At 43.2% G+C, this 15,338-nt stretch overlaps 1 pseudogene; it reads left to right on the top strand.

The window, feature by feature from the left end:
* The first annotated feature begins 7,968 nt into the window (after nt 1-7,968).
* LOC143783314 (zinc finger protein 592 pseudogene) lies at nt 7,969-9,631 on the top strand (annotated as a pseudogene).
* The last annotated feature ends 5,707 nt before the right edge of the window (nt 9,632-15,338 follow it).

The raw sequence follows: 15,338 nt of genomic DNA, 5'->3' as shown, positions 1-15,338 counted from the left end.
TTATATCTTTTTCTGGGGGCATTGTATTGTTCACTGGGGTATATTAATTTGTGGGATTTGTATTTAGTTGCTAGATTTTTTGTCATGGATATTGTATTTATTATTTGTATTTATGTTTGTGGGTTTATTATTTTGCATTGATATGTTATATCAGATGTTACTCATTATTATTATTTGTTTATATTGGTCCGTTATTGTATTGTTTTGTCTATGTCTTCTTATATTTATTTATTTTTTATTATTTTTTATGGTTTTTGCATATCTTTTGTTTAGTCTTTTGTGCCCATGCTAATATTCTTGGTTTCTTTGTCCCCATGTTAATATTCCACGTTATTTCTTTTCATTTCTTGTGCCCTTAATGTTTTCCCTTTTCCAATATGGCATCTTTACATGTTTTTCCTCTGTGCGCATGCGCCGGCTGCTTTGCGGCATGGACGTTTCCACTTGCCGTCCGACGCTTGGTCACGTGGGGCCCCGCGTGTTCCTTGTTGTCGGCGGCCATGATGGGGGCGGTCTGCGCCGCTGGTAGCCAGGTGCGGCCAGTTCACCTGCACAGATCACTATATAAGACACATTCTGCCATGATTTCTGTCACCCCCTGAGGAAGGAGCGTTGCGGTAGCTCCGAAACGCGCGTTGGGGTTTAGGCCAGGTGGTCCTGTGCGTGTACCGGTCGTACAGCTTAGGTATGTACATTTGGATATGGCAATTGATTTAAGTATTGCACTGCCCATACTATGAATATTTATTTATAGGCATGGTTCGGCACGCTTAATGGGCAAGTACTTTATACATTCTGTCCTGTGCACCGAGTGTGCAGCTAAAATATATACATCTATGATATGCCAGTTGTTGGATTACTATACTGCCCAGGATACTAATATTTATTGGCAAACATGGCTTTGTAATTCTAATGGGCTTGTGCAATATATAATCTATTATAATACTATTATATTGTACCTTTGCTGTTGACCTGGTCCGTGTGTGTACACCTGGTCCTGTGTTTTTGGCCTGGTCGTGGCCTGGATGTCATTTCCCCTATACTTTTACACCTGTTCATTGTTGGTATTTTTGTAATGATTTTGCAATAAAATTATTTGTTTAGGATCTTTATGGCTGTTTGTTCCTCTGTTGTTTTGTGTTGCATTCTTGCAGCTGATCCTTATTAGTCCTTTTTTGCATATTAGATTCAATGCCATATAGGAGACTGTCAGTTTATAATATATTCATAATATGCTTGCCTCAACATTTCTATGCTACTAAAGGTGTCTGTCTGTGTGCCCCTGCCTGGTGTTGTCCTCAACTAAATAAAGCTGAGCTTCAACCTTCTGCTCCAAATTACCATTTTAAAAAATGCAATAGGCTTTTCCGGCCTACTAAAGGTGTCTGTCTGTGTGCCCCTGCCTGGTGTTGTCCTCAACTAAATAAAGCTGAGCTTCAACCTTCTGCTCCAAATTACCATTTTAAAAAATGCAATAGGCTTTTCCGGCCTACTAAAGGTGTCTGCCCCTCCCTGGTGTTGTCCTCAACTGAACAAAGCTGAGCTTCCACATTCTGGCTTTCGCCCTATACTATCAGATATTAAACTGCATTTGGCCTACTAGTGTGGTTAGGCCCTTGAAACAGTGTCTGCTGCTCTTGGGTTTGCTACTCCACTGAACAAAGCAATGCCGCCTGTTTAGTCCTGTTACCAATTTTGAACTGCATGTAGCCTACTTTATTCTTTGGCCCTATATCTGTTTCCTCCTCATCCTGCCCATTGCCCAGCCACTGCTAAATGAGTCTGCTGGTACATTGACCTAGACCACTACATTCCCCTTGTACTCTACACAGCCAGAATCTGACCCTGCTGAAAGTAAGGTTCCCCTTCCCGCATGTTATACCACCTTACACAGGGACAAAGAGGAAGGTGCAGATGAAAGTGCAGGTTCCTTCATCAGGTGGGGGGGCATACTCGTTGGCGACGTCACTGGCACAGGGCCCCTCAGAGTACGCAAAAGTGTCACTGCTGGTGGGAGGCGCCCCCGCCATGCAAACACACCGCCGTACTTTGAGGGGCCCTGTGCCAGTGGCAATGCGAATGAATGGGCCCCCCCCTGCTTGCTCAGGATCACAGCACTTGCAACGTTTAAATACTTACCTTTCCCTGCAACACCGCCGTGACGTAGTCCGCATTTCCTGGGCCCACGAAAAACTTGAGCCAGCCCTACTCCCCCCACAACTTTCCCCCAATTCCCTATGCCCAACTATTATTATACAGTTAATTAAGATTGGCAAGCTTCAGAAACAAGAATGGATGTTTTTGGCATTAAAATGGGCACTGTAGGTGTTTTCCTGGCCTCCACTCACTGCCGACTATGCTTCCCCATTGACTTGCATTGGGTTTCGTGTTTCGGTCGATCCCCGACTTTTAGCGATAATCGGCCGACTGCACTCGACTCGACTCTGGACAAAATCGGGTTTCCCAAAACCCTACTCGATCTTAAAAAAATGAAAGTCGCTCAACCCTAGTGTTGAGCATTCCGATACCGCAAGTATCGGGTATCGGCCGATACTTGCGGGTATCGGAATTCCGATACCGAGATCCGATACTCTTGTGGTATCGGGTATCGGTATCGAAACAACATTAATGTAAAAATGTGTAAAAGAGAGAATTAAAATAAAAAAATATTGCTATACTCACCTCTCCGACGCAGCCTGGACCTCAGCGAGGGAACCGGCAGCGTTGTTTGCTTAAAATTCGCGCTTTTCCTTCCTTACGCGAAGTCCCGGCTTGTGATTGGTCGCGTGCCGCCCATGTGGCCGCGACGCGACCAATCACAGCAAGCCGTGACGTAATTTTAGGTCCTTCAGGATTTTAAAATTACGTTCTGGCTTGTGATTGGTCGCGTCGCGGTCACATGGGCGACGCGACCAATCACAAGCCGTGACGTCACGGGAGGCTGGACACGCGCGCATTTTAAAATGCGCGCTTGTCCTGCCTCCCGTGACGTCACGGCTTGTGATTGGTCGCGTCGCCCATGTGGCCGCGACGCGACCAATCACAGCAAGCCGTGACGTAATTTCAGGTCCTTCAGGATTTTAAAATTACGTTCCGGCTTTGTGATTGGTCGCGTCGCAGTCACATGGGCGACGCGACCAATCACAAGCCGTGACGTCACGGGAGGCAGGACAAGCGCGCATTTTAAAATGCGCGCGTGTCCAGCCTCCCGTGACGTCACGGCTTGTGATTGGTCGCGTCGCCCATGTGACCGCGACGCGACCAATCACAAGCCAGAACGTAATTTTAAAATCCTGAAGGACCTAAAATTACGTCACGGCTTGCTGTGATTGGTCGCGTCGCGGCCACATGGGCGGCACGCGACCAATCACAAGCCGGGACTTCGCGTAAGGAAGGAAAAGCGCGAATTTTAAGCAAACAACGCTGCCGGTTCCCTCGGTAAGCTCCAGGCTGCGTCGGAGAGGTGAGTATAGCAATATTTTTTATTTTAATTCTTTCTTTTACACATTAATATGGATCCCAGGGCCTGAAGGAGAGTTTCCTCTCCTTCAGACCCTGGGAACCATCAGGAATACCGTCCGATACTTGAGTCCCATTGACTTGTATTGGTATCGGGTATCGGTATCGGATTGGATCTGATACTTTGCCGGTATCGGCCGATACTTTCCGATACCGATACTTTCAAGTATCGGACGGTATCGCTCAACACTAGTCAGTAGGCATAAATTCAATATGTAGAAAAGCCACCACTCCATTTTCCTTGTAAAAATATGCACTTTATTTCTTCCAAATATTGTTACTGTATAAATAAAAAAACAGAGACGAACAAATATTGATGTGGCTGATGGTTTAAAACAGCTTTTGCAAAAATTAAAGGGGATATTTTTGAAAAAAAAATGGAGTGATGGCTATTCTTCAAAATCTGAGCAAAGGCAAAGGTAGGCAGTTCTTTAGAATAAAATAAGTATTACCTATCTGAAGTAGCCCCAGGGCTGGCTCCTTTGGCGACTGCAGTGGAGTCATCTCATCTATAAATTATGACTGCTTCAGCTAGTCACTGCCACCAACCTCAGGGTCACTATTATAGCCAATGATTGGTTGCATGCATTACAAATGGGATTTCTCCAGTTCAGTTCTGTTTATATGGACCAAGGGAGAGTAATGGAGGTGCTGGAGTGACAGAATCATTATCAGGTGAATAATACTTATTTTGTTATTTCTGTATTTTACTGCATTATCTGGCTGTTATTACATTTTAAATAAAAATTAACAACCTTTTAATTATGCCCTACATTGCACAAAACATATTTTATTTTAAAATAAAATACTGATTTATTTTTTTCTGCTAGTTTAAAGAATAACATGTGTTAAACGCAATGTAAATAATTTTAGGTGAAAATAGCCTTTACTATATCTATTGACTTTCTGCGGTATACTCTTGGAATGACTGATACATCCTAAGTGAGAAGAATGGCTGATAATTATGTGCATGTGGAACTAATAGTAAATTGTAGATAATTGCGGATGGAGGCATAACTGCCCTAGCCATTGAAATGGTGGACAGCTTCTGACCAGTCATACAAATCCATTACGATTTTATTGGGTCCTAAAAGGAGTTATGTGATTCCCTGGGTTCTAATACATGTCAATCAAGCATGGTAAATTGGATTCTTGAATAGGGAAATCCCTTGGGGATGCGAGATGTTATCTAGATCAGATGCAGTGATTTTTTTTCGACTCTCTGTTCACTAGGTTCTGTTCTCTCTTTAGTGAACCAATAAAACCATAATAAGTATTGATTAACCCATTACTGAGCATTATCCACTGGCTTCTGCCTGAGTGTATTTAAACATATCACACTTGCTTCAGTGCTGCCATAGTAAAGCTGTTTGCTTTATTTAAACTGGAGTGGTCACCTATCACAGCAGATATAGACACAGTTCCAAATTTCCCAAGTCAAATAAATCATAACCCTAATAATAGTCAACAAATCAGCCAGAGAATATCTTCATATTTTGCAATGAAACATGCATATCATCACTTTATTGCTGAGCTCAAAATGCACCGTAAGAGGAAGGTTTAGCTAATGACTTGTTATGCTGAGAACAGCATGCCATTTAGAGGTAGTAGGATTTGTGACATTTACTGTAACTTATTTAATCTTGTCAAAATTTATCTAAATTCTACATGTCCTGCATTTGCACAAAATGAATTTTATTAAGCAATCTAAGTGCCATAAGATGCAGTAAATACTAGCCGTGGAATGATAGCAAATCCTGATTTGTGTTCAATTGCCTGCATTGACTGAAGGAAAACTTGTTGAGATTTCCTATGTAATTTGACAAACCAGTACTATATCTATCTATCTATCTATAGTTTCTCAGACAAAGATTCTTGGTATTTCATTAATGCAATTTTTGTTTGTAAAAAATTCATACGTTTTGTCTACATTGTAAATATTTTTTGGGGTCAAGTCAAGTTCTCAAGTACAACACATTGCACCTCTAGTTTACTTTCCCACCCTGCTGTGATGGTTGGTCATTGTGGAGACATGGGGGGTCAGTGGGTGCTCTCGTCCACTGGCCTGAGACCACATGGGCCAGGGCTCATCTCACTGAACACCCACTCTTTTATCGTGGGCGGGATACTACTCAGACAACACAGGGTGAGGATAAAACAGTGTGCAATACTTTATTGATTCACAAAACAGACAATAACATATAGAACAATCCCAGCAAAATACCCATGATGGTGCAAAATTACAGAGTTTCACTCTTCCACTGACTCACTGGGATTAGAGCAGATGCAACTTCGGGCTACCAGGGTTGACTACCCCACCAGTGTCCCTCTGTTTTTAGTGTGCACCCACAGATAGGAGGTCTTGACAAGCTTAGGAAACCGATTGAGAGTAGTGAGCTATGTGGCCATGTGATCTGATTATTCCAACCTAGATTCTTCAAAATGTCTCTGAGGGTTCAGCAATGGTCAATAAAGCAGATCTGTGCTTCTCCAGCTGGGGCCATAGTCCGCTAAGCTGACATCCTGCAGAATGTTCCTGACTGTTGTTTTGTATAGTCTGGTTTGTTCAGATGGATAGAAAATCCTTTTTATACCCACTTCTCTGGCTCAGGTCATCATCCACAGGTCACGGAGGAGGTGGGAAGAGTATGTCTCTCATTGTTTGAGTATTTAATCAGTCTAAATTTGTTCTTTTCTGTTTTGCAGGCCAACAAGACAAAGAACCCACACAATAGAGAATCAACATATTTAGCAAACATCCATTGCTCAAAGACCCTCATCCCCTGACTTGCAAAAGATAGCAGACAATAAGATACAACAAATGTCAGCTCAAAAGTCAATGTTAAAGGCTCATACTAACAAAAATCTGTGTTTCTTGACCAAAGAACAAACAAATAAATTCAAAAGTCAACATATGGATAACAGTCTATGCCTCCTGGCTTACTTAAAATTGATGTCTGGATAATTAAGATTAAATGTTGTGTTGTCACAGTCATTACGGCTATTGTCAACATTGTTGCCACCATTTTTACTCTGACTGTAATCCTCACCCCTGGTTATGCCAACTCAATGTCCACCTGCACATCCACCTACTGCTGTTAGAATTTAGACAAAATTTAAAGGGAACCTGACACCAAGATTTTCCCATATAAAGTAGGGCCAGCAACTCTAAACCATGACTTACAGCATTCTAGAATGCTGTATATATGTCCCCAATGTGCTCTGCATAACACATAAAAAAGTTTTTATTATACTTACCTATGGCATGGTCCAGTCTGATGGGCATCAATGGTCTTAATCCAGTGCCTACTTTCTTTTTGTGATCATAGTCCTCCTTCTTGCTTCATGTGGATGATGTGTCCTACATCATCCACACAGTGTGCTCCATCGCGATCCCGTGCTGGTATACATCTCTCTTTTCTGTTGAGGGCAGAGCAAAGTACTGTAGTGCGCATGCACTGGCACTCTTTGACATTTTCCTATGCATATTCATTACAGTGCTTCGCTCTGTCCTCAGCAGGGCAGAGAGAAGGTGGAAGGTGATTGTCGAAAAATAAGGCACCAGATCAAGACCAATGATGTCCATAGGACTGGACTGCCCTGTTGGTGAGCATTAGTGATGAGTGAGTATGCTTGTTGCTCGGGTTTTACCGAGTACGCTCGGGTGGTCTCCGAGTATTTGTAAGTGAGCGGAGATTTAGTTTTTGTCACCTCAGCTGCATGATTTACAGCTACTAGACAGCTTGAATACATGTGGGGATTCCCTAGCAACCAGGCAACCCCCACATGTATTCAGGCTGGCTAGCAGCTGTAAATCATGCAGCTGAGTCAACAAAAACTAAATCTCCGAGCAGTTGCAAATACTTGTAGACCACTCATGCGTGCTCAGGAAAACCCGAGCACCGAGTACACTCGCTCATCACTAGTGAGCATAATAAAAGCTATTTTTTTGTGTTATTCAGAGTGCATTGGGGACTTATATACAGCATTCTAGAATGCTGTATATGAGGGATAACAGGTGCTGGCCTTATATAATATGAGAAAAACCTGCTGATCCTGTAAACTACATTGTTGCTCCTGTGTACTGACCCCTGGCTATTCCTGACTATGCTCCCTGCCCCTGCGCAGCACACTCATGCTTAGTAGCTCCCAGCTCCTGCTGTGATACAGCTGAAGTTCCCTTCTCCATTAGTAGGCCCAATCTCCCCTAACTTCACTAGTTAGTCCCCTCCTCTTCCCCAGGCCCAGTTTTTCTCCTCTATGTTAGTTTCTCCAGGTCACAGCCTACTGATCTGGCCAATTCCCGATATGATTGTGTGGTTGTGGACTTGGATAGATCCCTGGTGGCTGTAGCTGTGACCGGACTACACAAGGCAGGGTTTTGAGTGTGGTATATACATTAGGTGGAGCTGTGCATTAGCACTACCAGATACCGTTACCTTTCCAGTCATGAGGGACATGAAGACTAGACTTTGGCGATCTTTTTGCTGCTTTTGAAATCCCTGATACTTCAAGTTTGGATGCCAAAGAAGCTATCCAAACAACAAGGGATGAATAAGAAAACCATCTCAAACCATCAGGAATGTGTTTTGATGAGAATCTGTCTTTGGCTCAGTCTGTGTCTGTCCCTGATGTTCCAGCAGTTAGCGTTATTGTGAAAAACACCAGCCGACAGGAGTCATTTGAGGCTTCTGAAAAGGACGAAAATCTCAATGGTCCATCTGTACTGCTGAATGGTTTTCATGGCCCTGAAGTGGGCCCTGATCCGCATGCTGTTGGACCAGGCTATGGAAAATTTGAACCAGTATTCATCAATGGGGACAACTCATGGAACTACACAGAAAAAACAGAATCACACAATGCAGAACTTTTTCTAACTCTAAGGACTCTGGATTCCTTGTTTCTGTGGTGTTTTATTGCCATTTTCCAAGATGGTGTCTGCTGCCTCAAATCTGCTCATGCGATCTGACTTTCCTGTCTTTATAAGCCTGGCTTGCTTCATACTCCGTGCTTGTGTATTCTACCTGAATCCCTGGCTTGTGCTGCAAGAGACTTCCCATCTCCAGATACTCCAACTCCGCCTATTCAGCTAACCTTCTCAGCTCTCAGAGGTTCTCTTGCATTACTCTGCATTCTTCTCCTACCTGCTGGGACATGTAAGCTCATCCTGCTACAGCTAAGCTTGTTTGATTTCCACTGCTGGTTTATTTGACTGTTTCTGGACTCGAAGCTCTGCACTGCTTCTGGACTCTTTGCTAATACTGCCAGCCTGGTATGAACTGTGTCTTATGATCTGCATTTCCCCAGAAAGTGCTACGCCCATAAGACTTTGCCTGCAGTCAAGCTGCAAACAAACTATTCCTAAGAAGGACCGAGTTTGCCATCCACTTGAACTGTTGTGCACATGCTGCACCCATGTTTGTGCGTTTGAATATTGACTTTCCCTGCAGCCGAGCTGCAAGGAACTTATCCTGATTTCACCTTATTTGCTGTGTTTTGAACTTGGTCACACTTTGCATCAGTGTTTGTTTTGAATAATACAGACTTATCACTATATTTGGTTCTGCTGCTTATTTGTCTCAAGCCTAGAGATTCCTGAGTGTTCCACTATAATTGTTACACTAACTTTTACCCAGTTTAGTCCTATTTCTAGCCCTGAGCCAGAAGATTCAAAAGATATTGTTCTAAACAAGCAAATGCTACCAGAGTCTCTGTACTTTCCACAGCCTTCCATGTACGATCCTGAAGAAGAATGCATCGTTGATTCTCTTAGAAAGCACTCGGAACCAGACCTAAGTTTGCTTGATTAATAGTGTAAAAAAGAACAGAAATGTGACTGCATGGAAGCAGAGAAGGCTAGATCTGAGCAAACCCAAGGTATCGACAAAAGAAGCAGCTTGCTTGGTTCATCTATGCCTTTTAGTGATGCTCAGGAAAGTGGGATTTCTCAGGATAAAGTATTTTTCAGTCCAGGGGACTCTTTCAGTGATGTAGCAGGTGCATCACCTCTGTCTTCATCTTTACACCTAGGCAGCGGATTAAACCTGCTCATTCTAAATTATCATCCTGTGTAGCGGATTTGGTGGCCTTGCAAGCAAAAAATTTGTGGTGATCCCTAAGGAAGAATCTTTAGGCATCTGAGGCTCATGCAGACTGTACTGTGCTGTCAGTGCAGGAAGAGGAGGAGGGTGACGCCAAGGGTGATGAATGTGATAACACAGGGGACGATGATGATGAGGTGTTAGATCCCAGTTAGTGTGAACATACAGGCACACAGCTGAGTAGGTCATCTGAGGAGGAAGACAAGGAGGTTACGTTGCCCTGTATGTCGCAGATATGTAGTGTTGCTGTCACGATGAGCAATGCATCGTCAGCCACAACTGTGGCTGTGACCAGCAGCGTCTGCGGGTATGCAGCTTGCAGGGGTGGCAAGGGTTGTCTTGCCTGGGCCTTTTTTGACATTTCAAAGGATGAGCCAACTCAGGTAATCTGCCAACTTTGCAAAAAAACTGAGTAGAGGTAAAATGTGCAATAATTTGACTACTACATGTATGAACCTTCACTTGCGCCATCATACTTTACTCTGGGAATCCCACTATGCTAAAATCAGGACCAGCGGGCCACAACAACCATCATCCGCCATACCAATTGCATCGGCTGGGTTATCCTCCTCCTCTGTAACTGTGCAACTTTTGAGATGCAGGTCTTCAACCACAAAATCTCAGATTATTTACCTGCTCTAGTCACGCTTACTGAGAGCCCGCCATCAGCTGTAACAGAAGTAGACATATCTACTGTTTTTGACCGATCTCAGAGAACAAGCACACCACAACCTTCTCAATCCACCGTAACACCTCCGCCTGCACCTCTCTCACAATCCAGTAGTTTGTCCGGTTCACCATACTCTACCCTCTCTCAGCACTGCAGCCAGCCCACGGTACCACAGCTGTGGTCACATAAAAGATTATTTCCTCCCATTCATGACAAAACTAAAAGGCTGAACACTACCATCTCTTGGTCACGGAAATGATGCCTTTCCGCCTGGTAGATAAAGATGATTTCCAATAGCTGATGGCCTTTGCAGTCCCCTAGTACCAATTTCCCAGTCTCCATTACTTTTCTAAGAAAGTTGTGCCTGCGCTACACCAGCATGTCTCAGAAAACATCACCTGTTCCTTCACTAAATCTATGTCTGCCAGGGTGTATTTCACCACAGACCCTTGTACAAGTAAGCATGACCAATAAGCATGGCCAAGTGCATTACATCTCGCTGACTGGACACTGGGTGATTCTGGTGGCTGCGGGGGCAGGCAGTCAAGAGGCTGCTTCAAAAGGCTTTGAATCCCCAAGGCTTGCATGACAAACTATGTATCTAACATTTCCTCCACTGCTTCTTGCTCCTCCTCCTCAAGGGCCTCCACCTGTGCCCTCAACATCTCCCTTAATCAGACACACATTACAACAATGCAGATAGAATCCCTCCATTATGGACTGACCTGGGAGTAGTGGTTTAAGGTATTGCAACCACTAGGGGCAGAACCGGCAAGTAGTGTAGTCAGGAATAGCCAGGGGACTGAACACAGGAGCAGCAATCCAGTTTACAGATCAGAAAGTTAAAGGAAGCTTGACTAAATTATGGTAGTTCAATAATCCTGGAGAAAGGAAGTACAGTGCCAGGTTTAAGTAGGGTGTTCAATCAGGGTGGAGCCAATCAGGAACTCAGGGTGGAGTCAATCATTGACAACACAGGTACTTATATCTGGTTTTGGAAGGAAATGTCCAGCGAGCTAAATAGCTCAGAGGGAAAAGTTGCCATTTAGTGCACAAGAGCAGCTGGTTTTGAATCCTGACAGTACTCCCCTCCTTCCAGGATGGCATCTGGACATCTCAGACTCTGGCTTCTCTGGATATCTCTTATGAAAACTCCCTTTAAGCCTGGGTACATGAACGTTGCCTTCCCGTTCCTTGGAATTATCTTCTGGCCCATAACCCCTCCATTGAACCAAATATTGTAGTCTTCCTTTTAATCTTCTAGAGTCTAGAATGTCATAGTCCTCGTCATCATGGACTTTTCCTGGTGGTGAAGGTGTCCGAGTTCTACCTGGAAACTGGTTCTCACTGAATGGTTTGAGCAAGGATAAATGGAACAGAGGACGAATTGTCAGGCTGTTAGGAAATTTTAAACGGAAAGCAACGGGGTTAATTTGTGCAGAAATTTGAAAATTTCCTATGAATTTTGAACCCAATTTACAGGATGGTACAAGTTGGTAAGTACATTTTTAAATTATATTTTAGAAAGCCAAACCTTGTCACCGGCCTGAAGGGTAGGAGGGGCTCTGAGATGTTTATCTGCTGCTTCTTTGCAATCTTTTTGGACCTTTTGCAACATCTCTGTTAGTTCCTTTAGAACTTTCTGAAACTCTGTAAGTCTATTTGTAACAGCAGGAACAGAAGTATTAAATTGAAAATTAAAAATAAATATTGGATGCAGGCCAAAGTTAGCAAAAAATAGACTTTGGATGTAAAACTGTGTTTGGAGTTATTATGGGCAAATTCTGCTGTTGGTAAATAGCCCACCCAATTATCTTGGAGGTAAGAAATAAAGCAGCACAGGTATTGTTCTAGAGTTTGGTTAGTTCTTTCAGTCTGGCCATTGGATTGTGAGTGGAAGGCAGTAGACAAATTGACAGTAACTCCCAATGCTGTACAGAAGGTTTTCCAAAATTTTGATGTAAACTGAACATCTCTATCAGAAATTACATTTTCAGGGATTCCATGCAGCCTAAATATCTGTTTAACTTTTTATTCTGCAGTTTGTTCAGTGATAGTAATCCCTTTATTTGAAATAAAATGGGCCACCTTTGTGAGCTGTCCCACCACAAGGTTAACAGTAATTTCTTTAGATGGAGGTAGGTCCACGATAAAATTAATTGAGATTGATCCCAAAGGCCTGGATGGAACTGAAAGAGGTTGAAGGAGTCTTAAGGTACCTTCACACGAAACGACTTTGTAACGATAACGATAGCGATCCGTGACGTTGCAGCGTCCTAAATAACGATATTGTTGTGTTTGACACGCAGCAGCGATCAGGATCCTGCTGTGATATCGCTGGTCGTTCAACAAAGTTCAGAACTTTATTTGGTCGTCAGACCGGCGTGTATCGTCGTGTTTGACACCAAAAGCAACGATACCAGCGATGTTTTACACTGGTAACCAGGGTAAACATCGGGTTACTAAGCGCAGGGCCGCGCTTAGTAACCTGATGTTTACCCTGGTTACCAGCGTAAAATGTAAAAAAAACAAACTACATACTCACCTTCGCGTCCCCCGGCGTCCGCTTCCCACACTGACTGAGCGCCGTAAAGTGAAAGTGAAAGTACAGCACAGCGGTGACGTCACCGCTCTGCTGTTAGGGCCGGCGCTCAGTCAGTGGCGGAAGCGGACGCCGGGGGACGCGAATGTAAGTATGTACTGTTTTTTTTTTTTACATTTTACGCTGGTAACCAGGGTAAACATCGGGTTACTAAGCGCGGCCCTGCGCTTAGTAACCCGATGTTTACCCTGGTTACCCAGGGACCTCGGCATCGTTGGTCGCTGGAGAGCGGTCTGTGTGACAGCTCTCCAACGATCAAACAGCGACGCTGCAGCGATCGGCATCGTTGTCGCTATCGCTGCAGCGTCGCTTCATGTGAAGGTACCTTAAGAGAAGAAGATTGTGGCATCTTTCTGTGTGCACATGTTAAACAGGAGGAAACACACTTTCCCACATCCTTCCTACAATTAGGTCATTAAAAAGAACAAAAGAGTAGTTCTTACGTTTTCATGACTCCAGTGTGCCCTACAAGTTTAGAAGTTTGATGACTTCAAGTCAAGTAGATTCAGAGACATATATTTGGTGGTTCTGCAACCCAAACCCCTCCTTAAAAGAAAGATCAATGTCATCAGCATCACCTCACCCACCAGGGGTTAACGTCTGATGACGAGGGTCAGTATGCTGCTTTGACCCTACTTCGTCCTGCCTCTTATCCAAGCTAAAAAAAATTGAGCATCGGTGCAAATTTTTTCCTCTTGACTCTGTGAAGCTTTTAAGTACACTTCTAATGACCACGGCATAGAATGTGTGAACAGCTCTTCAGACTCAACCATCTGTGGTTCCGTACAGTCAGTTGTATTGTTGGAGAGTTGGGATGTGGAGGGATGCAAGGGGAATTTGGGTGCCCCCTCTGTGGACTGCACTGGGTATGATGTTGAGGTGGAGGAAGAGGAGGAGAGGCCACTTGAAGCTGCGCTTGCCACCCACTTGAGCACATGCTCTTTCTGGGCCTCATCAAAAAGGCGTACCACTGTGTGTCTACCAAAAATAGGTTGTGGAGTAGCCCGTCCAATAACAGAAGTTGTCAGATGTCCTTGTATAGGACATGATTGTTGGTTCACTAGTGCTTTCATTAACCTTACCACCTACTCTATAAAATTGCATGAAAAACACATGCAAAATGCCTCAAAAACACGTATAAAACGCATCTAAATCCACATGCGTTTTTCATGCCAAGGGTGTGCAGATTTGAAGAAGAAAATTCTGCTTCAATTCTGCAATGTGGGCACATATCCTTACAGTTTCAAAATGGTGCTAGAACAAGATGTCCGCTCTTTATATGGAGAGGGACATGTGATTTCAGCAGCCAATGACACAAGTCGTTGTGTCAGGACATTGTGGATGTTTTCTGTGCCTTGATTGGCTACCTGCAATGTGTACACAAAGTTTGCAAGAACGCCACACCTCTGAGCTCTGCAAACCCCCTCCCCTCATCAAACACATGCTAAATGCTCATGATACACCACCATTGTCGCTAAAGTGCTGAAAATATTTTTGTGGCAAATATTTTCATGCACGTTTTACTGAAGATTACTGATTTTTCCTGATTTTATAAAACTTTACTTGTGTTTCCGATCACGAATCCTAATGTGCCATGTTTGGAGATCGCTTTCCGAACAATTTCGCTCATCACTACTCATAATAAAAAAAATAATAATCCAGTACACCACCGTTCATGTCAGAATTCTTGTCCTCATTAAAAAATTTCAGTATAATATTTTGTTTGATTTGGTTCTTTTTATCTATTTTTAAAATTGTGCAAAAATCTGATGCAGATTTAGGTCAAATGTATTCACAAAATATGGAAAATTTTGAAGGGTTCACAAACTTTCAAGCACCACTTTCAAATACCTTTTTATATAAATGTTTTGTACAGTCTTTTTTATATCATACAGTTCATACATAAAATCTGGTCAGATGATTTTTATTGGATAACTTTGTACTAGCTGCTCTCATACATACATGTATTTGTATATTTTTTATACTTTGCTATATAAATATGAAATAATATTATGTAGCATGTTGTAAAGACTTATGAGAGTGATTATGTTGGCGAATGACTTTATTGTATAATGATGCCTTTTGTTATGATCCGGTGACCCTGGAGCCGCATGAGACTATCTCTGGAGTAGGTGGTACCTGCACTGACCACAATCCTAATACTGACACCACAACTAGAAGTAGCCGTGGGATGTACCTAACCAGGCCTAGACACCTCGACACATCCGGAGGACTAAATAGCCCTAAAGATGGAAATGGGAAATCCTATCTTGTCTCAGAGCAGAGCCCCAAAGGATAGGCAGCCCCCCACAAATATTGACTGTGAGTTTAAGAGGAAATACGTACACAGGCAGAAAAAACAGAGTTTAGCAAAAGAGGCCCTTCTAGCTAGATAGAAAGGATGGGACAGAGTTCTAAGCGGTCAGTATTAAAACACTAGAAAATT

The sequence above is a fragment of the Ranitomeya variabilis genome, chromosome 6, assembly GCF_051348905.1.
Source record: "Ranitomeya variabilis isolate aRanVar5 chromosome 6, aRanVar5.hap1, whole genome shotgun sequence".
Taxonomy (NCBI): domain Eukaryota; kingdom Metazoa; phylum Chordata; class Amphibia; order Anura; family Dendrobatidae; genus Ranitomeya; species Ranitomeya variabilis.
Note: the sequence above shows the minus strand (reverse complement) of the source record. Positions and strands in the feature narration are given on the sequence as shown.